Consider the following 26060-nt stretch of genomic DNA (forward strand, 5'->3'; position numbering starts at 1 on the left):
TTTTTAATTCAAGTTTGATTCTTTCCATATCCTGATGTGACGGGGAATAGATGACCGTTAAAAAATAATTCTCCTTATGATGTTATTATCGAGCTTAGTATGTAGCATGATTAGATAAAGTTCTGACCTGCAATAGGAAAAAGAACACATAAAATAAGTATTTTTTCTTTAACACTAATATAGGCCAAATATAAGTAATTTTTCTACCGTTTGCATCGTTATGGATAAAAGACATCCATTTTTGTGAAGAAGGAATGGTATTTACTGGGGGGAAGAATATTCCTTAAATGTACTAATTGATTGCTTCATCTTCGGATTTACTAATAGTTCCACTTATGCAGAGTGGAGAATCCTGCTATTTTGGCCCTGTGAGATTATGTAACTTTAACTCTGTTTTTTGACTGCTGTGAGTAGTATATATAGTATTGGTCTTGGACAACAATGATGGGCACTATTACATATATTAAATTTTATTTAGGCCACAACTTTTGGTGAAGTATAACATTTTAAGGAAGCATTTATGCATATATACACATAGTTATGCATTCTTTAAAAATTTTCATTATTTTAAAATAATGGCATCTTATACACTAAAGTAATAAAGAATAAAATGTCAAGGACATTTTTATGTGGTATACCTGTAAGGAAGTTTTGACTCTAAGATTTTCTTTCTACTGTTTCTTGGCCTGCCAAAGTCTTAGGGCAAATCTTTCCTAAAAAATCCCTGTCATTAAAATTAGATTCTGTCATTTGACTGGAGATTAATAGATGAAGCCAAAACTAAAAGAGCACCCAAATAAATACCTTCTCTTTTTGGTCTCTGATGGTAAGTTGGACTTAAAAGTTATCTTATCTTGCTTGTAATGCAACTGAAATCTAACACTTTTAATGTATTAAGTTAAAGTTTCTAGAACAACCAAAGGAAGTAGTCAGTCCACCTTCACTCTCATTCAATTATAAATTTTTCAGCAGTATTACTGTCCAGGTATTTATCTGATTCTGTCCCCTCAAGGAGAGGTTTGCTCTAATGACTTTATTTATGCTGCAGGGGATTCGGTCCCATGCACTTGCCATTTATTGTTTTCGTTAGTATAAAGGTGATACATTTTCCAGACACAAGAGAACTTGCTCTGTCATAAAAAATTTGAATAAATTAAAGTTACTCAGTATTTAGGTTTTAGAATTCAAGAGTAGGAGTCCATGTATTAAAAATCCTGACTCATTTTGATTTATTTTTCTAGTTTATCAACAGTCTGACTTATCTGTTGCCTAATGTTAATCGATTAATACATTAACAAGTAATTAACTGCTTTCTGAAATATTTTCAGTTGTTTCTGCCTGTATAATTTGTTCTTTGTCAGAACTACCTGTTAATTTCAGGATCTTTCTACCTATTTATCAACATGGATGCTTCTCCTGACTAAATAGTCTTTCCTTCCCTGTTCCCAAACTCAAGGTTCTCTTTTCCTCTGATTTCTTCATCGATGCAACTCTATTCAGTTATAGCACACGAAGTGCTTTTGAGGAATGGTTTGAAGCAGCACACCTTCAAACAGCTTTTTCTTCAGAGCAAAAAAAATACACTTAAAAATAAGTGATTTAATTTCTAGAAGCCTTTTCAAATTATGATTTAAAAATACACTAAAAAATCCTAAATTTTTCTTAGAAGTTGCACCTCTCTGAGATGCTTCCTCTGTTCAATGTATTAGACAGTTCTTTCCATTTTCTTTCAGAGTCTTTGGCCATGTCTGTTCTGATGAGTGTATCACTGTTTTTTTCCCTGAACAATAGTAAAGCTTCAGCAGGAGGAAAAGAGGCTATCTCTCCTCATGTACTAAAAAACTTACCTACAACAGGTGAGCACCAATCTTCTTGCCTGAAAAGGGCTTGAATTTATGCCTCCTCCTTCCTAAAGGAAGTCCTATAGCCTGGTTGAGATCACTGTTTTCTCTGGCTGGGGTTTCAAGAGAAGAAAGCAGCTAATATCTTTTTCAGAGACCTAGGTGCTCCTTTTGAAGAGTGTGGACTTTTGAAGACAAAGACATCTTTCTGCAGTTGAATATAGTATATTCACTGAAGAGGGCGTAGGTTCTTGTGTACCATTTTCTTAAGTATTTCTTACTGGCTATCTCTAAACCCAGTTGGAGAACACTTATTCTAGTGTGTCCAAGGTGGAGGTTTGGGGTTCGAGTTTAGTAATCAGTGTACTAAAAGTACAAGCTCTTAAATCCTATAGTGCTATAATTACATGTTCTTGTTACATTTCTTGCTTCTCACCTCAATTTGCAGGAAGAAGGAACCTTCTCCCTCTGCTTTTTTTTTTTTCTTTCCCTCATAGCTCAGGCACAAGTAACATATAGACCATACTTTTTAATACAGAATCTCCCATCTTATATGTTAATGACGCTGGAAGTACCACCATAAAGGCTGTGTGGCCTTTATCTGTCTAGGGCTTTTAGAAGGTGAGCCAAATGAGAACAGGTGTAGACCTTTATTCCTGGTATAAACTTATGCTTTCTTGCATTTACTAGTTATAATTGTGATCTTCACTGATCTCTCACACTGCCTGTGTGACTTTCCACACCTCTCACTTCTTTCATTTACTGGGACACTTATGAACTGCAGCAGTAGATGCTTCTGGAGAATTCAGCACAAAGACATTAGTCAAGGGGGTGAGCAGCTTCTCAGCCATCTTAAACTTGTTACAATGGTTGAGGAAAGGAGTACAGAGTTTCCTCTGAAAATACTGAATATTGTAAAAAAGTTCAGACAGCTGCATGCTGGCTGCTTTTTAAAATGTATAAAAAACCTTCTATTTTAGTGAGGATAGATTTACACTATGTTTTTTCCCATTGAACCTATTTTTTGTAATGTTGCTTTAGTAGTTATTCATAGGCAGCTAACTGTATTATAGCCCCATGAGGGGCTGTTTTCAGGGCACTAGCAAAAATATTGTTAATTTTTGTTTGGATCTTTCAGTCTGCCCTCTGCATTGCAATTTTATGGTTTTCTGGTTTGCAGCTAAGCCTATATAAAATATACCTGTCCCAGATAAAGCTGTTTCACTCCTTTTAAAAAACTTATTCAGGGAATATTCCATAACCTTCACAGAAATTCTATTTTTAGAAGAAAAAGCCCAAACTTTTCCTGGTAAAACTATAGTCTTCAACATTAATTTTTGATTTAATATTTAATTTAAATGCCAGAGAATCACATTCTGAGAATTGCTAGATGTTCTATTTTTGTTTACTTCAGAGAGAGATCAATGATGCAGGATGGCATGGTGTGGATTAATCTCGGCTTGTTGAGAACTATGAATATTCAGAGTAAACTTAATGATAAGAAGAAAATAAAGCATGTGGCTCAGTGCCTCTAATATGTTTTGGCACTGAAGCCTCAGATTAAAATGCGTGAAATGAGAGAAAACTATTCTTTGGCAAATTCTCCAGGTTTTTGTTACTCTATCTTCAATAATTGTTTTAGCTATTAACTTTTTAATCTCAACTGACTACTGAGGCAATTAAGATCATAAAATAGTCATGACTGACAAACACCTATGTTGTACTTTTTAAGCAAAGCGAGTAAGCATGCATATTAAAAAACCTCAGTGTAGTCAATTGCCTTACTTCAGGATTCAGTTAAGGACAGCAATATTGAGCACACAGTTGTAGGTGGGAAAGTGATTGAGAGTGGAGGGTGCTGGGGAAGTAGAACCTAAAATTCACAAGGCTTGATTTCTTCAAGCAAGGGTGCTAGATGAACATCTCTTCAGAATGTGGAAAAAAGTAAAATATGGAATAACATGGGAATTAAAATATGTAAATAAACAGTCCATCAACTTTAGAAATCAAAAATGCCATCCACACAACTATCTGGTTACTGATCTGACTTAACAGTAAGAAAGGTCATGGAACAAGCTTTGAAAGAAAAAGAAAAAACTGAACAAATAAATACCATTTAGAAACTGATAGGTGCATATTGACATTCGGATGAAGCTAGGTATGTCTAATTCAGTTTATTGGCTTCCCTGATCACTTGGACAAAGGAAACATTGCCAATTTAATAGCACTCGTTCTTACAGCTGATCAAGGATTAAGCTGATTGAATTGCCCAGTAGACCATGAACCTAAATTAGGAAAATAGATTCATCATGAGGTAATGGAGAGAAGCTTTCAGATGACGAAGACAGGTAGGTATCTACTTCTGTTAATTAAACAAAACAACAGGAAAAAAAAACACTACAACAACAAAAAACAAAACAAAAAAACCCCACCAAAACAATCTCTGGAAAACTATTTGGTGTCTCCAGAAGGGAAGCAGGCTAAAGCCACACAGCATATTACAGAAGTCGTAAAGGGGTGCCTCAGCAAGTATCTCTCAGAGCTTTCCTTTCCAAGCGTCTTTCTTGTTTGAGTCCAAATTCTTAGAATGCAAGAGGTGGAAATGCTTGATGTTTTTTATACAATAACCTTGGATTCTGACATTCATGAAGCAAAGACTCTTATTCTGGATGTCCCTAACCTCACAGGGCTTGAACCTAGAAAACTTATAGCCCGAGAGCTGCCCTAAGGATGAGGCAAGATTAGGTGATGTTTTTTCCTTCGTTCCTGTTGAAGGCAGGAGACCATCCAGCAAGGCGTACAAATTTATCTGGCTTAGTAGGAATGCAAACAGTGTCTTCTCTAATCTAGTCCTTCTCACAGAACTACTGTTTCAGGCCAAGGGTTCTTGTGGTTTGCGACATTTGTGTGGGGTATACTGATTGTGTTTTTTTTTCTCCCTCCTCCATCCTGACTCTAAAGTAAAATGCAAAAATACTTTGCACTGCAGCAAGACCAGAAATCAAAACTGCATGAGAAACAAACTTGCTTTGAGTATTCTTAGAGTACAAAGGCTCAGCTTCAACTTGGAAAAAAACCAAAAACAGAGGTGGAGGGTTGCTTTCATTCAGAATATTTCAAACACTGAATAATAAGAAAGTCTGGGATGTGAGAAATGTGTGCTTAAAATCTGCAACTACAGCCTAGAATTCAAGACTATTTCTTGTGCAAGTTTTCAAACTCTAGCCGTGTGTATGCAAAATATGTATTGCAACACTGTTTGATATAGTTTTAATGATGCAGGTTAGAATTTGTTCTCTTACAAATGCCAGTGGAAGGAAAAAGGATGTATGTTGACGTTATCAAATATTTACCACCGAATGTATTCTGTCTCAGAGGTGTGAGTCATGTTTGAGTCATAAATGAAAATTAAAGCGAATAAGGATGGTTCTCCATTGGCATCAGCTAGTAATGATGTACAAGGGAATTCCATGTCTAAACTTCCTTTATGCTTTTTCTCTTCCTAACATGACACCAGGATTACTTTTTTTGTTGTGAGTGGACTTGACAGTTCAAGAAAAAGACTTTTTCAGTTGTGAAATTTATAAGAGGTTTTTTAATGTATTTGCGCATTAAATAACCCTTTTTTATTGTTTCTAACTACTCTTTTTTCCTTCTGCCCTTCTAATTGCTTCCATATACAAATATTGCATGCCAAATCAGCTGCAAAAATTAACACCAAAATGAAGTCAGGAAAGTGGCTTCTCACATTTGTGTTTTTGTCCAAGCTGTATGGGAATGATACTGGAGAATTAGGTTTCACGCTTCCTTTTATAGTTGCATATTGAATTAATTAATTAATTCAGTACCTGTTCCTATGCATATTAGTTTATTTTCCCTTTTGCAGTTGGTCCCTGCACTGTGCCAGTGGAGATTACTGGTAATATATTCCTGGATGCCAGTACACTGAGAGAAATGGTAGGGAAGGCGTACATTTATTTACCTTCTGCAAGCTGACATGCCGGTGGCTGTTCTCTCTGTTTGACAGGCAATGTAAATCATTAAAAATGATGTGCTTAACTTTTATAGCTTCCAATTCACCTTTACTTCCTGCACAAATAACCTGGCAGTAGCATCAGCAAGGAGCCAGTAATATATACATTGATATACATCGAATACTTATGTTTTATAATGGTATTTATGCTCATCTAAAGCACATGCAGACAGTAAGACCACTAAATAGAAGAGAAGTAAATATTGTTTGATTGCTACAATGTGTAGGTCCTGGGGGAAATAAAAACCAACAAAAAAACACACAAACCGAAAAAGCCTCACAATAAAATCCAGATTAGCAAGAATGTTTTTCTATGGGACTATGGTGTTGAGCTTTTTTTTTATGTAACAGGTGCTTTTACACCTTTGTTTTCATAGGTACTACACCCAGTCCTTCAGAAACATTAAAAAAGAAGACAGAAAAAAGGACTTCTTTTGTTAAGAAACACATCACTGTCTGGTGTGAATGATGATCTGCTTTTGATGTTGCCAACGAGTATCTTCTCAGACAAATAATGCTCAACATGTTCTTACTAATGGGAAATTTCTTGGATAGGTGCCTACTGTGCTGAAAGGCCTTCAAGGTTTAAGATTGCTTTAGAAGACAAACACAATTCCCTCTAAAACTTACACTGTTACCAAAGCATATCACATCTCCTTTAATATATTCCTTTTAACAAAATCTGAGTCTATCACAGACAGTTTTCACAAAAAGCAATTTTTCTTTTCATAGGACACTAGCTATTTATTGAAGAGAATAGATGGAGTGATCCAGGAAATGATCTATATAGAAGATTCCTGTTAAGAAAGCCTTTTGACCCTAGTAGGCATAGACATTAAAAAAGGCAATTGAACCAAGATGAACTCTTAGTAAGCAGTAAGGTTATCCTGTTTTTTAAACTTTAATCAGTATAATTATGTATTTAAAATAATTTGCTAGGGATAGAATAGACTTTTTCATTTCATAAGGCCTTTAAATCATGGTTAAACATGATTAATGGCATTGTGCTCACAAGTTTTTCTCATAATATCAGGCAGACTGAAGAAGTGAAATAGTGGAGTCTGCTCTATAAATTATAAAGAAATCCAAAATATTACAGTGTCAGAATTTATATCTGGAAAGCAAAGAGGCAGGACATTAATGTACATGTAAACTATAAGAGTTTCAAAAATCAAGCAACCTATCCTCCTTGGTTAGGATTTAAAATTTTGCATGGCTCTGTGTCTCTGTAGGGTTTGTTTCTTTTAGCTTGTATTCCTATAACAAATGAGAAAACCACATACAATGTTTTCTATGCAGGAAGTCCCCTTGATGCAAGGAAGGAGATAGGAGTTCTTTACAGTGAGGGTGGTGAGGCACTGGAACAGGTTGCCCAGGGAAGTCGTGGTTGCCCCATCCCTGGAAGTGTTCAAGGTCAGGCTGGATGGGGCTTTGAGCAACCTTTTGGAACTCGATGATCTTTAAGGTCCATTCCAACCCAAACCATACTGTGATTCTATGAACTGGAGATCTGCCCTAGGTTGCACATGACATTCGATAATACAGTGATCAGGAAACATGTTTTGCTCTTAAAAATCAATTGTCCTCTTCCTGTGATCCTAGAACATTTGTTTTTCCTGGTCATTTATCTTTTTCCTCAGTTTGTCCTTTAGTTATCTATAATTTATATCTAGTGACTTGTCGTTACTGTTTTCTCTCATAAACTTCCTGTATCTTCATAAAAGTTTTATCTTGTATTCTAGGCTTTCCGCCTGTTTTTCCCCTTTCTTTATAAAGGAATCCCTAGAAAGAATGTCAGAGGATACCCTGTGTAAGCATTTGCTAAAGCATATGGTCAAAATCCTTGTCAACTCCTGTACCTGCTTTTTGTGGTAAAACTCTGCTTGAAGTTGTGGGTGGCATGCCAGGTAGCTTTGACTTTCCCAGTGTCACTTCAGTCCCTCACTGATATCTCTAGCTCCAGCCTGGCATACTTCCGAGTTTTTTTGGTCTGCCAAGTGAGACAACACAAACCATTCCACCTATTTCTTCAAATCTTACCTGGGCATATCAAGTAGAACTGTTAATATCTTTAGTATGCTCTTTCTGGAGATGTAGGTGTTGTGCCTGTGGTTTTCCCTCCATTGATACTGGATAAACTGGAATACATATTGTTCACAAAGAACAGATACTATGAAGACTTGCCTATTTTTGGCAAAAAAAAGCAACAGAATGAACACATGTCCACATGAACAAAAACAAAGCTGAGCTTAACGTGCCAAGCATTAGCCTAATATTACTAGTCAATTATGTCTCAGCCAACAAATGCGCACTTGAAATGAAAGATGTGTTGAGCGGATCAGTGTCTGCACCCATTCCAAACTGTTGAACCAAAATGTACCCATACAAAGCTGTGAATTCCCAAAGTTTTATTTCAAATGCTAAATGCTTTAGGGATTTGCTAATACAGGTTTGTATCTATGTATAGACCTGTATAAAACATACAAAATTCTATTTCCTTTGTTATGCTTTTTCTCTTTTTTGACCTCTTTTCCACTTTTTTCCTCCTCCTTCATTGCTATTGCTCATTTACCTTTCTTCCCCGATTGCTTCCTTTTTTACATTGCTTTTCCTCCTCTTCCATTACCTAACCATTATGAATATACAGCTATATTCAGTGTAAGTAACACTAATTGCATGCTGCTAGACTCATAATATAGCCACAGATTTCTTTAGCATTTCAGCAATGAGTATAAGTAATTTATATCAGTTACATAATACCCTAAACAGAAAACTATTCATTTAAAAATAATTCTCTGAAGAAGCCAGTACCATATTGTTAAAAGTCTGAAACTCATATTGGGTTTGTACAGCAATATGTTCAGACATCTGCACAGGCAAATGCTTCATAAACTCTAAAGTACTAAGAAAAATATAACACCATGAGTCACACCTAGTCAGATAAATAAGAGGCCGATCATGAAAACACGAGGAAAACAAGACACACACAGAAACAGAATTTCAGGGTGGAAACTATAGTATGCAGTTGAATCACTTCTATGGCATATCTAATGAAATTAAAATTTAATCCATACCCTATTGGGAAGTGGAGCATATTGATATACATGAAGACTAAGTCAGATAAAAAAAGATGTTTTGGAAAAAAGCACCAAAAAAATTGGTGATAGAGAATTAGAAATTAGCCTAAATGAAATAGTATTGAGATATTTTCTAGTCCACTTTTACAGAGGCAACATTTTGTTTATCATTCCAGACATGTTTTTTGGACTACTGAAGTTTTTTGAAGTACATTCAAATCTTCAAAGGAAAACCGTTACAAAAATAGAATGCTCCTTGACTTATTAAATACTGTGGCTTAACTGAATTTCTGAACTTTCCTGGGAGATCATTTGTCTTACATATACTGAGTTATAAGGTCAGATCCAACAAGGATACAAGAAAGAAAAATATGCTTGCAAGAAATAGCAACATTGAGGCTTTTATGACTAAATGGAGCACTCAATTTTACTAGTAAAACAAAAAGGTTTTCCTAATTGTATTTCCTTTTTAATAGCCTCAAAAGAACACTTTTGTTCCCCTTAAGTTTTCTAAACTGAAGAAAATAATAATTTTGAATTGCAGTTTACTGGCGACTGGTTTTCTTTGCTTAACTCTTCCTTTTATCTTCCTATTTCCATTCACAAAAGTTCTTGCATTCAACTTTCTATTTCCTCTGGAGTGATTCTTACTCTGAAATTTGATTTCAGAGAGCTGAATAAGAGAGCATGAAGTACTTGCATTGTGAGAACAATATTTGACAGAAAGCCTGAGACACACTAGAGCGCCCTTCACTGTGACAGAAGTATTTTTCAGTGCTGGGTGACGCAGTACAGACATCAACAGGATTTCTGTTGGCAGCAAAATGAATTAAGCATGGTTTCATAAAAATCTGTCTCCTGGTTGAATTATCTCACACTTAATATAGTGAAAGCTATCGTTAAAGGGTATCTGTCTCCCTTCCTCCCCCCGCCCCATGGTTGAAGTTTTCATACCCTTTTTGTCTTTCTATTTTCTAATGAGAACTGAGCTCAGTGGGAGGCATTACTGAGTTTTTCCTCTAGCCAACCATGTATTTCACAAACCTTTTAAGAATATAGTGCTATTAGGGTTTGTAATTCTTTGGTTTGATTTTCACCAATTTTTCATAAATTCAGTTGGGAGGGAAGGAAAAAGCTACGTATACTTGTGCATTACAGTACAAACCTCATATTCTGAAGAAAGCAGGCTAAAAAGTGTTTCTATTAGTGTGTTATGATGCTAAAATTCATGCATTATTAAGGTTAGGCAGCAGTATACTGCTACCAGCAAGTTGTGGAGTGAGCTGTAGGCAAAAGGAATTTAGAGAATACAGGGAAAAGCTTTAATAAAAGATTCTGAGCTACATTCTCCTTCCTGCAGGCAGCTGTAGCCATTCTCTATTTACAAATTGTCAGACACTTCTAGTATATAAACTGATTTTGCTTTGAGGGTAGTGTCATACTCCCCAGATCTGGTGCAAAGTCCAGCTGAGGGGCGTTTTCAGTTCTGTAATACCCCTCTCTGTTTTATCAGTGCTTTGGGGGAATTATCTTTCTGGAAATAAGGATATTTCAGTGTTATTGACAGCATTGGGGGGGAGGGGGGGATGGGGAGGGAAATAAAAGCATTCGGCATGCAAGCGGCATTACACTGATAGAGCACAAAGGAAGCTTCAATCCCCACAGCTCCATTTCTATAGCTGCTCACCAGCTTTTAGCACTTCAACCAGATTAACAATGTGCAGCCTTGCTGAGCGTGTACAGAGAAGCAGCGCCTCGACTAAGCTCATTGGAGGCAGAAAAGATGGCAGGAACTCTGCCCTAATTTATCCGAAAGCTTTGGAGTCTGAGTAACTGCGGTGAAGGAATGGCTTCGCGTCCTTTCCAAATAAAACAGGAATCGCCTTCCACTGTCTTATGGCCAGAAAGAGGGTATTGATGCTTTTAGATAGGAGGCCGAGAAAGTGTCTGGAAAATCTTCAGTGGGTGATCTGGGCTCCAAACCAGTGCGCTGTCAGCGCTTCAGAAGCACAGGCGAGCAAACATCATAAGTATTTTAGACACGTCTTTAGCAGGATGTTGGAGCCAGAGAAATCTAGTTACTACAGTCAGGGAAGGGCAGAGAGACTGATGAAAACAAAGTGCGTGATGACAGTGGAGAACAGGCATGACGGGAAAAAGCTGACAGAAAACATTTGTAAATTGTGCTGATGTTGAGGAAAAGAGGATAGGAAAGGAGCATAAACCAGGCCTCTTCGGTTTCCTGTGTCATTTTAATAAGCTCTCAGATCCTAGATCTTGTGAATCAAAGGGCTGGAAAGATGGTTTTCAGAATTGCTATAACTGTCTGGAATAATGCAGTTACATTTTTTTTTTATTTTTGTAGATAAACAACATATTTTGAAGCAAAAACAATAATTTCTGTAGCAATGATTTCTGTTTAAATACTTCTGTCCTTCATTTGCTAATGAAAAAGCAAAGGTGATCTGGTGGTAGAATCCTGTTCGGGCTGTAAGAAGAAAAGGCTTTGTTTTTTATGCTCTGTGGAACAGTGGGTAAGTCATTAATTGGTCCACAAAGCAACGTAGGTGTTTAAAGCCTACAGGCATAATAACTAATTTGACTCCAAGGGTCTTTATCCAGGCTGAGATTATCTAGATACCATTGAATTGATTGTTGTAATTACAATTTATAACACACAGACTTATATATATCACAATTGAAGCAAACAAAAATCAATCATTAACATCAATCATTTTTGTATTCTCAAAATAGAAGCCATAATTTAATGCTTTCTGACTTTAAAGCTTTGTTTATGCAGGTAATTTCATTGTCTTCCTGTGAATTTCTTTGTGGGTATTCATATGCTACAAAAAAAGTGGGTTTTTTTTAAGATATTTGGGTATGTAGCTAGACCTTAGTATATCAATTCTTAGCTGAGAAAACCTTCAGTATGTTTAGGTTTTTATGCACTGGTTCTTGCTGTGATTTTTGAGTGATATATAAAATATTATGACTTACATAATTCTTGTGATCTTTTGTTTTCCATCCTTCTCTTCTGTTTCCGCTTTCTATATTTCTAAGAGATGTCTTATACTGTTAACAAAATTACACTGCTTTGAATGTAGTATTTGTTCAATGGAACATACAGAAGGTATTGGTTTTGAAAAAGATTGGGCATATATTTTTGAAGAGTGTCAGAATCATGCTAACTTCTGTTAGCTTCAGCTTTATATTCCAATATACAACCCAAAATTACCAACAACTCATACCTGTTTTCAGTATCTAGGTGATTCAGTTCCCATAATGGAAATATTGAGCTGGAATTGCTCTTTTTTTTTTTTTTTTTTTTTTTTTTTTCTTTTCTCCTCACCTGGGAATTCCAGCATAAGAAAACCTATTAGGAATTCAGCTGGACCAAGTGCTTCACCTTGTTAGCAGATCTGGGCTAAGAGTACAGTTCGTAAAAATGGTTACCTAAAATGGTGGTTTTAAAATAAATACATACAAATTTGAAGACCTCACCGCATGCTTACCACCTAGGAAGAAATAATAAAAGGGCAGCTATTTTTTTGTGTGTTCAAGGTAGCAACCCCCCCGTTGTGTTAGCTGGATAAACCAGTAGCTATGTCTGTTTTCATGTTAGTATGCTAAACATACCAGTTCGATAGTTCAGAACAGCCCTGAGCTGTGGATATGCTGGAGCAAGGCTAACAGCTTCAAGGGGAAAGCAGGGACAAGTACTTCCTGCTGGGAGTTCACTCTTTGACATATACGGTTTTTTTTCCCCAAAAACAACAGATGTTGATAATTCTAATTAATATATATATTAGAACAAATTATTTTTCCAGTTCAGTTTCTCTCAAAGGCTGCAACAGAGCACTGCTATTACTAAAACTCAAAAAATGCTTTCTACTTTTATTCTTAAGAAGAATTGTTCTAATATTCCTAGCTTTGTATTTTCCTTTAAATACAATTATTGGTTTATTGCTGTAACTTAAGCTTGTAAGAAGTGGACTCCTTTTAACTGAATGTATCAGCACTTATAATTCCTGCAGGGAACATGGATTTGCCTAGAGGTTTTAATCAGAAGGAGGGGAAAAAAAACTTAAAGTAGCTGAACAAGACCAGAAAGAGTTTCTGGAATAGAAGACTAAACAGGATTCAGCCTGTACTGGACATCCCCTAGAGATTCATGGCAGATAGAAAGAGAGAAGACAACCAAAAGAGTATTTTGCATTTCCAGGGAAGAAAATAGATGTTTCTGTTTAAATAGGAAATGAAAATTTTTGCAACATCTTTTTCTAGCTGGTCTTGAATCTAAAGATTTTGGTATTTCCAGTTCCACCAAGTGTGCAGTTCTAGACAGTTCTACAGAACTGCAATGACATAATACCAGAAAAACACAAATTTTTCATAGACAACACTGGTAGACATGCCATTTATGTATGCTTTATGCTTTGAATAAAGTAGTAGGCTTATGTCAGAGGGATCATAATTTACATATTTCTAGAGTAGCTTCAAGTTTAAGCTTACACATCTGCATGAGAGGACAGTCCAGAAGTCTTGCAAGAAAGTAGAAAATTATGTTCATGCAATATTAATGTCTCCTAGCCCTGCCATATATGAATTTGCCCACTGAAACTTGCTTCCTCTATGAGATTTGACAAGACTATGGCTTCCTGTGGTTTGGCTGTGACTTTGCATCACAAGACACACAATGAACCATGGTAAATAGCAACAAATTCAGCTAGCACTGACATGTTGCCACTCTTTCAGCAGGCAAGATATAGACATAACCTTTCCAACTAAAGTTGTGGAAATCACATATAGGCAGCGCAATCTCTGTGGGATATAAATTAGGAAAGTCTCAGGAAGAAAATTCTCCTTCCTAGTCTCTAAGGGTGTTGATACTGTGTAGCAGACCAGCCAAATAAGAGTCATATAAGCTACTTCATTAGGAAGGGTTTTGATTCAACTCATTTACAATTAGAGGTGTTAATTCAATGGCTAAAGGTCAGGAATTACTCATTGCTAGCACTGTGTCTCAGAAACATATCCAGGAAATGGTCATCAGCTCAAATCAGAGGTGTTAATATGCAATTAAAGGTCACAATAGCTTTTGCTGAATGAAATTAGCTGTGCTCCAGATGAACTTTTTCTGAAGGGATGGCTGCTTAGTTTAACTGAATATCCTCTCACAGGAACATCCCAGCTGAGCATCTGCTTTTTAGAGGAGTTAAAGGCTGCTGTGAGACACAGTGGAAACAGCTCTCAAATGGAAAAAAGTGCATGAATTCACTGTCATGGTGCTTGACGCTGAGCATTTGAAAGAGGTAAACTTTATATATCTCAGAATTAGAAGTAAATAAAGGTAAGCATGCTTACATTAAGCTTTAGCTTGTAGGTCTACTTCCAGAGCATTTCATACTGATGTGCTGTAAATTACTTTCCTACTAGTTCAAACTTTCTGTTTTACCTAGTCAATACCTTAGATGTTGAAAATATGTGGAATTGCTTTATCAGTTGTTCCCTATACTGTGTCTGGGCAGAAATATATGCATGTGGAGTTGTCTTAAGCTGATTACATTCTTTTAGACAGCTTCTTCAACTTTTTTGTGACTCTTTTTCTGAAGCCTTGAAATTGTTCTGCAGCAAGTCTTAAGCTTCTCTTAACGTGGTGTTGTCTGCAAATTCAAGAAAAGGGATTTTTCTATTCTATTAACCAAGCCATTGGGTGATGCTGAAATTCCTGTTGCTATTGCATATTATCAGTAAAAATATTGAGCAGAATGAAAGCCAGGACGTTTCTGTAAGAAACTTGATTCAATAAAGATTTCCAGTTTAAATATTGTAGCTACCAACATTAGTTTCCCAACCAGTTCTCAATTATTAAATTCATCCAGACTAAACTAGACTGCATACTGCTAAATATGTAGATACATCTTCACAATAGAGATTACAACCAATCCAAATACAGTAATGGGGAAGAAAGGTCTCAGGAATCTCAGTCATTAAGCACAGTTTAGTAAATAGCCCACTAATTGAGCTGCAATAATCTGCTATGTGTATAGGCTGTGAGGCTGTCATTTCGTTCTGTAAGTGAATCATTTTACTTTGGATTTGGTGAAGGCAGGGTAGTGCATGTAACCAGCCAGAAATTGCATTTCTGAACCTTTAGATATGCTACAGATTTTTTGAATTCTGCTAGGTTCAGCCCTACTTAACTTTGCTTTTGTCTTCTAGTTATCAAACACAGTTGAAAACCACCTCTAAATTCACTCACTTCAAAGGGCACCTGCATGACAATAACTTTGTGTTATTGTTGTAGCTGCTCCCGAACTATGTGTTTGACTTGCATGCATACAGTGAAAACAGTATTTTTAGTGCTTAGGTGGCTGGCATCACCATTTCTGCCTGAAAAAGCATGCTCTCATCAGCAATACCAAGAGCGTTCTTCAGGGCAGAAATCAATTACACTTTTCCTCCTCAAAGTACTCTTCCTTCCATATTGTACTTCTGCATCTAAAAATGTCATAAATGCTCATATATTGTTCTCTCCTTAACAAAGCACACAAAGATGCTAGCGGCTACTGACTTTTATTAAACTTTCCAAGATCTGAGGGTAGTTACCTCCCAGAAGAACAGAATTAGACTCTTCTGTCCATCTGCTGCTTTCCATCCTTCAGCACTCACTAGATGGCTGTGTATCCTTATGTATGCTTACTTGTAAAGTCGAGAAGAGCAGCAGTAAACCCCACACCACTTGAGGATTTTTCTGAATAATGTACGTTCCAGTAAATGATTTGTTTATCTAGGTCATCTTGCTTTAACCTTGGCTAAAGAGACCCTTGAGTTAACCTAGATTCTTCTGCTATGAAAACATGCCAATCTCTCTGTATCAAAGCTTTATGATGCCTCCTCTACCAACCTCAAATATCCTCTATCAAATGCAATTGATTACACTGGTTTCTCAGCAAGAGTATTCTCTTTGCACATCCATTGTTTGGTAGAGAAAACCAGCTAATTATAGCTGTTTGTTCTTTAATATCTCCACTGTGGTAATTTTATCAGTGCAGCCATGGGGAGGAACACAAAATTAGGTAGTCTTCAAACAAACTCTCAAAAGCAAACTGATAATATGAGTTCCTAAGTTGCGTACTGAAAGCATCCTTAGGTAAATACAGAGTCTGAATGATGCTCTCATTGAAATAGTGTAACCTCACGCAGTTTGGAACCATGCTCATTAACTGAGCAGCCACAGGAGCCAAAGACTTGTCATACTTCATTAGACCAAAGATAAATGCATTTCATTATTGACGGTACCAGCTACTTGAAAAGAAATTGCAAGATACTCCAAAATAGAAAATTACTTCAAGTAGTTAACAGTTGAAACAAGATACTTCCTCCTGAATTTTTACTTTAGCTAGTGAAATATGCCTATTCATATTGTATATACCAGTCTTTTTTCTTTTCTTTTTTTCCCCTCTCATGAGAGCTTCCCTGAAGTCATATGTTGTAGCAATGTATTCCACGTCTGACTTTAGGTGAGGTAAATAAGCACTTCTTCTGTTTGTTTCTTTTAGGAGAATCTACTATTTTATGCAACAGTAAAAGACAGCTCTCAATCTCTTTCATACAATTTTATTTTATTTGAGTTTAGTTTTCTCTGGTGCTGTTATGCGTTATCTTCCTAAAATAAACAGTCCAAATATATTTAATCCTCTCCTGATGTGAAAGGATTTTTTCTGCTTTTATTAAATAATTGTAGTTTACGGGAATAACTTTGTAGTATGATATTTGTTGAAAGTTAAGTCATACAAACACATTGCGTCTTTGAGACAAAAGTAGCCCTTAGCCCTTGCAACAATTTTAATGTAACAATATACAAGATGCCCTGATGATTCACTGATATTTTACACAGCCCAGACTTTTGTCTCTGACTGGAGCAGTGGGTGGGATTGTTTCTGAAGAGCACCCGAGATAAGTCAGGCCATTTTTATTCTACTTCATCAGCTTCCATATTGTCAGAAATATTGCTTTTGTCTGTGCTACTAGTAGGCTAAAAGACAATAAAGATTAATTACTTTGTGAAATACATTGGCAGGAAGAGAGAAATCACCACCTAAATTTTTTTTTCATATGTATGTGAACAAATCCAGCACTGAGAATGGAAGCCTTAAAATGATAAAAACCAATTAAAATCCAAATGTCAGGTTTGAGTTTATTAAAAATAGATAAATAAAATTCTACAGAAGTTGTAAAGAAAATATCTCCTGAGATAGTTGAAGTCATAGAAGGTCATCAGAACATGAAAAAGAGGTAGACTTCTAGGCTGGATGGGGCAGGACTTGGAACTCAATGATCTTTAAGGTCCCTTCCAACCTGAACCATTCTATGATTCTGTGGCTTTTTAAATGTAGTTCCACTTATGTTAGTGCATGCATTGCAAGGAGTACGATTAAGGGCAGAGTTGGAGGTGAAGCTGTCGTGTGTGACACACTAGAGTATAATTGGAAGGATGGAGTGATAGGTTACAATCAGCACTGACAGCAGGAAGAGCAATCACCAGTGTAATTTGTACATGTATTAATACTTCAAGCTTTAACAAAACAGTAGGGAAACACAGCATACTTTCTTGACTAGGCTGGAGACAAGTTTTCAGTAGGAAATACATGCTTGACTGTCACTCTGAATACTGGCAGATCAGACAACAAAAGGATCCTGGCTTTCCATCCTCTGCTTAGAAGACGGTGCTTCAGGATGATATCTTGTCTTACTCTGCCTGTCAATCATGTCTCTTTCCAGTTTCTCAAGCTTCCTCTACATAGAGCACATTTTGTCAGCATGAGCTGTTGTCAGGATGATCTTTACAGTCAGAGATAGCTGTCCTGAACTCTCACGTTGCCTTATGCGCAGCGTTCTGGGCAGTGTATCCATCAATCCTTGAAGGGAAGAACCAAGCTGAGAGAGCCATCACGGTTCAAGAACTGGTGCTGGACTCTGAAATCTTCATGTACTTGAGTATTAGTTACTCAGATCTTTCATTTGGTATAGAAATGACAGAGATGGTGAGCACTAAAGGCGAAATAGCACAAAAACCAATCCAAAAGTACTAGGACTGCAAGGAATCGAAGAGTTTGTCGATAGTTTATCGCATCCCAGCAACAAACTTGACAATCTTAGTCATACAATGCAGATTATTGTTTAAACTGAATCATAACTAAAAATATGTTAGTTTAGAATAAAATGCTCACTTCAGATATGGGCATGAATTACTGGAAAGAATTTGCTAATCCTGTTACTAAGCAGCAGCGTAACTAATGGAAATATTTAAGTGGATACTTAAGAGAATTTAGTCATTTTAAGAGACCTAGAATAGTCTGCTTTAAACCTATAGTTACTAGAAACAGCTGGGGATATCCTGGTGTAAGAATCCCACGGACTCATCCCCTTCCTGACAAGTTTTTCTATCTACTGTTCAGATTCTGTGTAGTTATACCGGTAGTGTCACATCTGACTAAAGAATTCCCTATCATGGTGTACAAAACCAGATATATAGGAGAGATGTTGCATTCAAGTAAAGGTTAGCTGATTGCTGTCAGAGGCTTCTGGAAGGTAACTTCAGGATTTGAAGACGGCTGTGTATCTTCACTGCTTTTCTTCACTGAGGAAAAGAGTATGTGTTGTGTGGGGGGGGAATAATTAAAAATTAATTTAAAACTGGATGTAAGTCACCCACATTTAGCATACAGTGTCATGGATAGAAACACACTGCAAGGAACAGTCTAAAACAGGCTGTGCACCTAACATATGAAAATAATAACGTATTAGCTGCTAAGTTTAAAGAAGCAATATTCACCCTGTAAGTACTGTTTGTTATAGTATGGTGTCTGGAGCAACTGCTGAGAGACACCGTTCAGCACCCTCATCAACAATACCCATGCAGCCTGCCATATGTGAACTGTTTTGCCAAGGGTTGGTAAGGTGTTTCCTCTAAAATTAATTAATTCTGTCTGTTCTGTATATGCCGTGACTGTTGAATTAAAACATGGTACAATAAGCAATTTCTTTCTTTGTGGAAATATTTTGCAGTGAGCAGGAAGACAAGAGTAATTTCACCTTTTAAAAATAAAAAGCTGGCCTCTGAGAGCTATTATAAACGACAAGCATATAGCTTCTCTTCTTCAGAAGACTGCCCACAGTGTAATACAGCGGATTTATAATTGCAGGACAAAATAATTTTTAAAAAAAATTGTTATATTCAGGGTCCATGGATTCAGATTAATGTTCAGTATCAGCTTCGAATATTAGGTGGCTGTAAGCCCACAGGCATTCTTAGGGATCAGTGATGATCCATGATACCTTATCAGGTCGGTAGGAAAATTTTGCTGAAACAGAATTGACTTCTACCTCTGCCATTTCTTTCTGCCCTCTGAGATTTCTTAACTGGAAGTGTTTTGATTAATTTATTTCAAACCTAACATTTGCAATAATACCAGTTCTTTGAAAGAAGTTTTTATACAAAGTTTCATTATTAATATTTCATAAAAATTGCAGGGTCATGCATTGAAGAGCTATTGACTCAAAAAAGGCCATGATCAAAAAGCTCCATGTTCTCTGTCAGCCCTTTAATTATAAAGATTGTGAGTGTCTAGGAGAGCAGGTACATTGTCTACCCTGATCCATTATTCCATATTACAGAAGTCTGCTGTTTAAGTTCATATGTATATATATCGTTGTGCAAACTTACCAACTTTATTATTTGCAAATACAGGCACTTTTATATAACCATAATATATACTCATTCACAAATGTCAGCTTCCAGAACTGTGAATTTAAACCAAACTTAAATTAACGACACAAAAGAAGCCTGAATGCACTTTTTAATGTGAAGATCATTTTCCTTTTTTGTTTCTCTTTTAAATCAAGTAAACTAAAATTATGTTTATCATCATTACACATTTATTTATTGCAAAACTTAACCGAGTTAGTGATCCTCAAGGGGATTGTTTTTCAGAGATTAAAATTTTAGTGCTTTAGAATTAGAGATCATAGACCTGGTATAAACATTTTTTCTTTATCTCAAAAGATAATTAACAGTATCCCAAAACAGGACTAGTAGGATTACTGGTTTATGGTTTAATTGAGAATAGGAGCTCTGTTCCATCTCACTTGCTTTTTCATATTAAAACTTGACCATGATCTTCATTTACAATATTTACACCCATTACAATAGTTACACCCAAACTAATAGAGAAAGAAAAAGCTGAAATTTTCCCTGTGATGAAAACTTGGGCATTCGTGGTTTTAGTGCTATGAAAGATGCCACATCTCTTTCTGAGCTGATGGATTTTGTTGCTTTAACACCTTATTTAACTAACCTGGATAATAGGCCAAATTGTAACAACGCTTTATGAAGTGGGGGAGGTTGTCTGTGTTGCTCTAGCTAGAAGGCTCGCTGTCTGCTATTTCTCTTTACTCTTGAAATCAAATTTTCTTGTGTGTTCACTAACGTGATTTATTCTCATCAAATCAAATTAGAAGTGCTTGTTGCATAGAAAGGAAGCGGTTTCAGCGAGGAAGGCATGCCACAAGATTTAAATACTAAGGTATCAGTGAAAATTCAGGGAACGTACAGTTTCAGTTTTCTTGTATTTTTTAAGCGTCCTTTTGTTTTGACAATTGTTCGTATTACTTTGGATAAAAACAGTTTCAAATATCACCATGGTGTTTAAAATAAGCTCACTTGACTTTTACAGCAGTCAGTCACGGAATGATTTCAGGTCAGTACATAATCTCTGTTTTGTACTGTTCTGTAAAGGAACATCATCTTATGTAGAGATATCAATGAAGAACTTGGTATCAGATGATTAAGAGGAGCAGCTGGTAGATGTTATCTCTCTGTTGGCCTTCTGGATGAGTAATCCACCAATAAAGGTATCACTTCTGAAGAACAACTTTAAAAATAGCTATGACAATATTCCAATATTTATAATACTATTAACAATATTTTGCAACTTAGGCCTTCAAAACCAGTTAAATATTTTTTTTTTTCCTTTACGTTTACTTTATACGGAAATAAAACATGCTTTCTTTGTTTTGAGTTTTTAATATACTGTAGACCAGAGTACTTTTTCCCAATTTGCAGCAAGGCCATTTTTCTACTTAAACTATATGCATAAATGCACCTGACTTTGTGCCAAGTACCATCTCACAGGACAAAGGACTTTCTCATCCATTGCTTATCATTTATAATATAGTTCAAACTTTCCAAAGCCTATAATATAATAATTTAGGGATAGTTATAAAATGCCTGAGGCAGTCAGGCCTCCCATTAGCTGCTGCTGATAGTGAAGAGCCTAAGTCTTGTTTGTCACGTAGTGTAGTAATTGTATTTCAAAATAAAAGATAGCCTTTCTGCTGAGGATATTCCGAAAATAAAATGCAACAACCTAATCACTGCAACTCAGACCCTTCTGTGTATCTTTATATAGGGACTTTCTGAGAAAAGGCTGTGGTTTGACCATTTGAGAGTAGCTATTGATGAACCTTGTTCCTTTGTGATTCAGTTTATAATCTGAGTTTCAAAATCTTTTTTTTTTTTTTTTATTATGAAGTTTTTGGTTATAGGTAACTTTTTTTTCCCCTTTGTTTCCTAATTCTACTACCGGACAATTTGATTTGATGTAGTATATATGAATCCATAGTTTTGTATGAAAGGATTCATTAGCTTTTTAAGAGGCTAAGCAATGTGCCTAGTTTGAAATAATTGTAGATTATGGCAGACATAAGTAACTTAGAGGATAGGCACCTTTGGAGGATGAGCAGTCCCAGTTAACAAAGATGTTGAAATGGAGTGAATTCTTTGGCAGGTTGCATGCTTCAACTATCTTCAACTGCAGACCGAATGAGGCTAATATTAAGTGATAGGAAACTTAGCTCATTTCTAAAAGTTATTCCACTTCCACAGTTGAATGAGAAGAAACACAGAGCTTTTATTTCAAATATTTGGGATTGCCAATATGTAGAATATTCAAGATATGGGAATGTATTGGATTGACGTACTCGTACAATGATATTTCCTTTTTATTTTTTAGAAAGTGAAGAGCTGGATTGGCTTAATTCCCACTTAATGTGTTGAATACACAGGATATAAGAGGTGGTCTGGGTCAGGATTAAAGAAATTGTCAACAGTTTGTGAATATTAACATCAGAATATATTTTTTTTAAGTCATACTATTTGAAGGAAACACTTGAAATCAATACCAAAGTTTATTGCCTGTAGTCTGAAAATTATTTCTATTATCAATAGAAAACATCACAGTTAGCACTAACTTACTGCCTTCGCAGATGTCATATAACACAGATTAGACGGGCAAGAGGTGAACTGCAGCTTTCACCTACTTTTAGGGACAGAGTTTGCAGATAAAAAGCGGAGAACACGCTCTCTGTTTCTGGAACGACACATGATTGTATGTCAAGTAGCAAGTACTGAGCTCTCTGTTTCTGGAACGACATATGATTGTATGTCAAGTAGCAAGTACTGAGGGAAAATGGGAAGAGTTTCAGGAAAGTGGCAAGTTGTAGGTTAAAGGTAGGTGCTATAATGATGTGAAGAATGATGATGAAACTGAGGGGATTTATAGACATACAGTGTTTCCTACCTAATATACTTGACACTGAGAACATATCACCTCTTAGAAAGAGGGAACAATTTTCTGTTCCTTTTACTGTGAATATCTGTGTATTCTACTTTATACTGTAAGCAACTCCGTATCTTATTTTAAAAAAGAATTATGAGTGCAGAGTCACAGAATCAGACCTGAGAGTTGTCTCTGTTATGCCAACAAGTAACTGAGATTTTAATCTGTATAAAGAAGTTTTACAGTCAAAATTTTTTGTTTTATATTATTCTAGGTTTTGGGTTTTTTGGGGGGTTTTTTGCTTTTTTTTTTTTTTTTTTTCAAGGCTGCTTACAGCCAGAAGAATTAGTACAGTCACATTTGTATTAAGGAATAGTGCAAAAAAAAAATAATCTAATGAGACTTGAAAAGGAAATCAATACAAAATACGCCCAGGAATCAACGCTGATGTTTTCTCCAGATAAATTGCTGTACTGATTGTCATGAAGTATATTGATGTCACTGTCACTATGACAACATTGTGACAAGAACTAGTCACTCTAGGCTACCTTGTAAAAGGATCTGTCATCTATATTTTTTTTTTGTGTATAAAAAGTAATAGAAATGAGAGCCTCTCCCCTAGCACAAGGTATCATTTAAGGTTAGATGATTTGATACAGACATCGGATCAAGGACAAGCTAGATTTTCAAGACAGGTAAGAGCAATATATTATTCAAATACAGTATGCTTTTACTTTTCAACAAGTAAAAACAAGAAGAAAAAATTTGCATTCTCTGAAACACAAGTCTTTGTATGCAGAAAACTAATGTTTTGATATATTTCTCAGAAGTACAGCAGGATTTTATACCTGTGGAAGAAACATTTGGAAGTGGTATGTGTGTAATATAACTTATAAGAGGATGGGGGGATTCTGTATTTCTGGTTCCGTGCTATTTCAGCTGAGCCACAGAATCTGTGATGTACTGCATTTTTTCTTTTCTTTTCTTTTAACCTTTTTTTACCATCCATGGACCTAGTTTATTTTCTCCTTGTGTATCTACCTGATTCCTACTGACTCGTGGATTTTAATGTTTGTATTTTCCCACATAGAATTCCTACACTGTTGACAGCAAAACAGCTTTTGAAAATTGTAGTCTCTAGAAATACCACTATATTAACCAAAGCAATACTTTTTGTGTTTGTTAATCTACATATTACATTTTTGCAAATCTATTCACCAAACACAGTGCTTTTTTTTTAATATATATTAGTTGTTTAGAAACAACAGACAAGATATCATCATGGAAATACACCTAGATAATATTTTCCCAGAGGTATTTTTGTTCCTAACAAATCTTTACCAGATCTAAAATTCCTATGGGGAGTCCTTGGCATGTTTGCTTTGCTGCCTTTTAACTGTGCAAGGTGAAGTGAGCAGACTTATTAAGTTCAGGCTCTCTTGGCCTGGATTTCTGTTAAAATTAATTTAACTGGTGTTGAATTCTAAATATGTCCTAACAGGAAAAGGATTCATAATCATACTAATTAATATTAGCTGTTGTGTGCTTTTAGTGTGTAGCACAAATGTATGAAGCTAAAGCTCTCATTAGTGTTTCAAATTAAGCTGATTTTTGCATTGTTTAAAATAAAGCCTTTCTCCATTGCCTCAATTCTTCCAGGGGTGTCATTCTGTAGTGTTATCAATAAGTAAAATCACAATTATAAAGTTTTGGGGTTTTTTTAACTTTAAGATGCAAACTGAGAGCTGAGGGGTTTTGCTTGCTCTAGATAAAAGTTTAGAAAGCTTTAGAAATACTGCCATTTTAGTTCCAATAAAATTTTGTAGTTTGTAAAGTCTTGAATATTTATTGTGCTTCTAATATGGTAGTATCTAGTTGGAATTAGATGTCTATGACCACCACACTCTTTTCAGAAAGATCCAGACAAACTAAAGTCCATAGCAGAGCAAGAAGATTTATACGTTTCTAAAATTTGACTGATCATGAAAATTTAAAGAAAGTTTTTAAGACCTTTCTGTGAATGGAAGGTTATTATTTAACAGGATAGTAATGAAATGCTTCCTATGAGAATTATGAGACAAAAGAGTTTATTTTGTAACAAAAAAAAAAAAATATTAGGGAAAACTTACTAAGTCTTAGCACAAAAAAATTAAAATGTAGAATATATTTTGTAACAAAAAAAAATAATTAGGGAAAACTTGCTAGGTCTTAGCACAAAAAAATTAAAATGTAGAATCTCTCATTAGCGATTTTTGCTCAACAAGCAGCTGCTAAGGAAGTCAGAGTTTTAAAAAGATTTAGAACAAATATAAGTCTATATTGCATACTTTCTAAATCAAGTTAAGAGGTGTAAATCTGTAAGACAGCATAATTCTGAAGTAGTTTAGTAGCAGTGGTGCCTTTTTAATAAGCATTTCTACCTGCTGAGTACAGTCTGAGTTGTAGTTTGTGTTCCTCTCGAAACAGATGATTTACTGCTTTTAACCATGTAAGTGAACACACGTGAGGGAATGAAGTTGATTCTGTTCTTTCTTTCACTCTTCAGGACAATTACTGAATCCCTGTTTCTATGCAAAACACATAAACAGCAGAGTTTTAAGCAAGAAATCCATATTCTGTAGCTATGATTGCAAATTGTGATAAACAGGTTATAAAGAAATCTGTTTCCTATATGTATACATTGTGCATCATCATCATCATAAATAAATAAATAAAAAAGAGGAAGAATCTCAATACGTGAATTGGTTTCAAAATCATAAAGAAGTAATAAAAATGGAAATGTATTTACTTTAGTAGTTTTTCTGCATTTTAAATTGTGTCTCTATACCACCAGCCCCATTACTTACATGTATGTGAACTGATTCTACGTGCCTTCTCTTTCTATGGCTAGTTACTATATTTTCACTTTTGTCACACAGAAATAATCATTTCACTTATAAAAAAAGTAAAAGGGAAGGGACTTGGAATATAATTTTCATGTCATATGTCTTATTGATTATCATTAAAAATGTCCACAAAATGTGAAATATTTGTATATCTATTTTTCCTTCTGTAGCTATTTTTATATTTTTTGATGCCTAGGCATTATTTAGAATAACTATTAAATTCAGAGTTTAATTTTTTACAGTGGCAACTTCAAATTTAAATTAATCATATCTTGGCAGTAGCTCAAATCAATCCTCACATAAGAATAATCCACAAAGGGGAAACTGCAACTTCCTTTTCAAATTGCTTTTAATACTCTTCCATGATTGTCTCTTCAAAAATAAATGGTAAGATGATCCTCTATTTTAATTTCCCACTCAACTCTGGAGTAGATTTTTTAAGCATGCTGGATACTTCATACAAATCTGCACTTACTTTTTTAGAGAATTAGTCGAGAAAGAAATCTGACCATGTTTCTTTTACAGATGACAGATTTGCTTCAAGTATTTTTATCATCTGAAAAAATTGAGTGACTAAAAATTAAAGTGTTTTTTTTTCT

The 26060-nt window shown here is 35.5% G+C and overlaps 1 protein-coding gene across 9 annotated transcripts in view; it reads left to right on the forward strand.

The window, feature by feature from the left end:
- Positions 1 to 26060, forward strand: part of DGKB (diacylglycerol kinase, beta 90kDa) — a 467667-nt gene that overhangs the window by 47457 nt on the left and 394150 nt on the right. For 8 of the 9 annotated variants that reach the window (XM_014937893.1, XM_014937903.1, XM_014937898.1 and 5 more), the window contains exon 1: positions 23177 to 23271. The exons of the other annotated variant lie outside the window; for it this stretch is intronic. The gene's annotated coding sequence lies outside the window, so the exon portion shown is untranslated. Of the gene's footprint in view, positions 1 to 23176; positions 23272 to 26060 lie in introns of those variants that run through there. 9 annotated transcript variants of the gene reach the window in all.

The sequence above is a fragment of the Calidris pugnax genome, unplaced genomic scaffold (assembly GCF_001431845.1).
Source record: "Calidris pugnax isolate Ruff unplaced genomic scaffold, ASM143184v1 scaffold11, whole genome shotgun sequence".
In the NCBI taxonomy this organism is placed as follows: domain Eukaryota; kingdom Metazoa; phylum Chordata; class Aves; order Charadriiformes; family Scolopacidae; genus Calidris; species Calidris pugnax.